A 3,885-nucleotide genomic window follows, 5' to 3' on the forward strand; every position below is an offset into this window, starting at 1 on the left:
GTGTATCTATAACATTCATTCATCTGATTGATTTATGTTTACCTTTCCTACTAGACAGTAAACAACATGAAGGCAGAGCCTATATCCAAGCAGTCTCTTTCTTCAGTGCTTGGCATCATAAGTAAGGGGACCATTCCAACAAATATTAGCTGACATCAACATGATTGTTGTACAGAATCAAAACAATGATTTTTTTTTTTTTTTTTTGAGTCTTACTCTGTCGCCCTGGCTGGAGTGCAGTGGTGCGACGTCTGCTCACTACAACCTCTGCCTGCCGGATTCAAGCAATTCTCCTCCCTCAGCCTCCTGAGTAGCTGGGATTACAGGTGCATGCCACCGTGCCCAGCTAATTTGTGTATTTATAGTAGAGACAGCTTTTCACCATGTTTGTCAGGCTGGTCTCGAACTCCTGACCTCGTGATCTGCCCATCTCAGCCTCCCAAAGTGCTGGGATTACAGGTGTGAAAAACAATGATTTTTTAAAGTAAAAGCAAGAGTGAATGAATGAAGAATCTGGATATGTGATCGTGCTTCATTGCTTCTCATTGTGTTGTATGTCACTCTATAAGAGTAAACCACAAAGGGAAACTTCACTGACCCCAGGCTGTCTCTGTCACCTGAGGCAGTTCACTTCAGTCATATAGGATGCAGAGCAAAATTCAATAAAGTAAACACCATTTGCTCATTGACTTTTACATTAAAATTAGATTAAAATGGGAGTTAATGGGCTCTGCTGTGTTGCTTGTGCTTATCAGCTCCTGAGGGAGTTCCAATTAGGCAGATTAATTCTATGAATCAGTATAAATTTAACCCATATAATATTCTAAGACTATCACTCCATATACTACTACAAAACTTTCTTCTATTTTATAAAATAAGAACAGATCTTATAGACTGTCTCTCTTACAGAAAACGTTTAATTCACAACTCAGCCAATAAGGAAATATAGTCATACCTTGGTATCCATGCGGTATTGATTCTAGGAATCTTCCCCACAATATCAAAATCCACAGTAGTCTCTTATATAAATGGTCCAGTATTTGCATGTGACCCACACAATCCTCCCATATACTTTAAGTTGTCTCTAGATTTCTTGTAATACTTAATACAATCAATGCAAATACTATATAATAGTTGTTTTCCTATATTGTTTGGGGAATAATGCCAAGAAAAAATTCTGTACCTGTCTGGTGCAAACACAGCCATCCATCGTTTTTTAGTATTTTTAATTTCCATTTTTTTTTTTTTAGAGAGGGTCTGGCTCAGACAGGAGTGCAGTGGCATGATTTCACCGCAATCTCCTCCTCCTGGGCTCAAGAGATCCTCCCACCTCAGCCTCCTGAGTAGCTAGGACTACACGTGTAAGCTACCACACCTGGCTAAGTTTTTTTTCTTTTTCTTTCTTTCTTTTTTTGTACAGATGGGGTTTAACCATGTTGTCCAGGCTGGTCTCAAACTCCTGCGCTCAAGTGATCCACCTACTTCGGCTTCCCAAAATGCTGGGATTACAGGCGTAAGCCACTGCGCCCAGCTGAAGTATTTTATTCCAAAGTTAGTTGAATCCATGGATATAGAGCCCCCAGATATGAAGGCCAACTGTAGACAGGTTCTAGGACTTCTTTATAGTCGAGATTTTTGCCATTGAATAACAAATAATAATAGTAATAGCAATAACATGTGAACAATAACAACCACTTTGGTCATCTGTTATGATTCAGAAACTTTTCTAGCTGCTGCTGAGTAAGAATATTGCTCCTATTTTCCAGATAAGAAAGCTGAGTTTAAAAAAAAGTCAAACCATTTGCATGAGAAAAACTAGTAAATAATTAAACCAGAAGTAAATTCTTTGATCTATCCAGCTCCAAGCTTCAACTCTTTTCATTATGATACTTCCTTTTATGCATCCTTTTATATACTTTATAACAAATGATTATGTTCAGGTCATCCAATTTCAGTATGAGTCAAATCCCAATGTGGATGCAGGAAAATGCACAAACTCCTGACAGCAAGCTTCTTGGCATGACCATGAGGAATGAGCTTGTTTGGGGTGATATTATTATGATGTTACATGAGTCATTTGGCTAAATTGAGTTTAAAGGGGAACTAGATTTGGGGAGAAACAAAGAGGCATATGGGAAAAGAACAGGTGCTTTATTTGGTCTTGCCTATAATTTACAAAAGGCGACAATCCCATCAAAAGAAAAAATAAGCAAATCTGCCAGTACATAGAAGATAAATGGCAACCTGAGAATATGTGTCTCTTATGATCATCTCTGGTACATTTACCTTAACAGATAGAGAACAGAAATTGTGATGGAGGAAAAAGAGAGGAGTGGTGTTGGGGAGGGGGGCTGGAGAGGAGTATTCTGTGTGTGTGCTCCCAACATGTTCACATGGTTAACAGTAAATGCAAAGAGCATGTCACCTATGAAAATAATATCCTTTGAGGATTTGAAGCCAGTTATCACTACTCTGAAACAATAAACCTGATTATGTTAATAAAAATTCTTTTTGTTTGTCCAAAATTTTGCAACTTTTTGTGATTTCTTCAATTGTCTCACAATTAAAATCCATTGATCCTTATTCATATATAAAATTCTAAGTAATTAACCCAAAGTTTTAATTTTTATCCAGTCTTAAGTAGTAGAAAAACTATTCTTATAAATTAACAACTAAAATTTCTTAGTTTTTAAAAGTGTAAATAGAATGAGTTTTGAAAGGGAGATAATATAGGATGATACTAAGAGCATGGGATTTGAATGATACCAAGAAAGCCTCAGATACCCATCTGTTTTCCCCAGTGTTCTCATCTACTCTGCTAACATTTTATTGTCAGGGAGTCTTTGCTTTCCATTAAGTGTTGTACTCCACCCATCCTCTCTTGCATATGTAAAAATATCTAAGAGGGGCTGACATTACAACTCATTAATGTGAGCTTGAAGAAGCCAACTAGTCATTGGACAAAAGATGACAACTTGCTTTTACCTTGCATTAATTCGATCAATTTGAAACACTGCCTAGAGATTCATGTTGAAAAGGACAATGAAGCCAGACAGATTCTATAGACATGAGAGCAATGCCTGACCCACACCTTCTAGCAAGTCACTTGTCCAGTGCTTCCATGCCTGTTCCAATATGTTCATGTGGCAGAAGAGAAAACCCTAGCCCAGACTAACGATGGTTTGCTGTCTGCCACATAGCCAATCTAGAGGTTGGACAAAGAAATTAAAAGCAAAGATTATCCAGCTCTTGAATCTGCAGGTACAGTGTTCCTCTTATAAAAATATATTCATGTGTCTGTTGGCTGTATGCATGTCTTCTTTTGAGAAATGTCTCTTCATATCCTTTGCCCACTTTTTGATGGGGTTGTTTATTTTTTTCTTGTAAATTTGTTTGAGTTCTTTGTAGGTTCTGGATATTAGCCCTTTGTCAGATGAGTAGATTGCAAAAATTTTCTCCTATTCTGTAGGTTGCCTGTTCACTCTGATGGTAGTTTCTTTTGCTGTGCAGAAGCTCTTTAGTTTAATTAGATCCCATTTGTCAATTTTGGCTTTTGTTGCCATTGCGTTTGGTGTTTTAGACATGAAGTCCTTGCCTATGCCTATGTCCTGAATGGTATTACCTAGGTTTCCTTCTAGGGTTTTTATGGTATTAGGTCTAACATTTAACTCTCTAATCCATCTCAAATTAATTTTCGTATAAGGAGTAAGGAAAAGATCCAGTTTCAGCTTTCTACTTACGGCTAGCCAGTTTTCCCAGCACCATTTATTAAGTAGGGAATCCTTTCCCCATTTCTTGTTTTTGTCAGGTTTGCCAAAGATCAGATGGCTGTAGATGTGTGGTATTATTTCTGAGGACTCTGTTCTGTTCCATTGGTCTATATCT

Source organism: Colobus angolensis, unplaced genomic scaffold, assembly GCF_000951035.1.
Source record: "Colobus angolensis palliatus isolate OR3802 unplaced genomic scaffold, Cang.pa_1.0 Scaffold470, whole genome shotgun sequence".
NCBI classification, from domain to species: Eukaryota; Metazoa; Chordata; class Mammalia; order Primates; family Cercopithecidae; genus Colobus; species Colobus angolensis.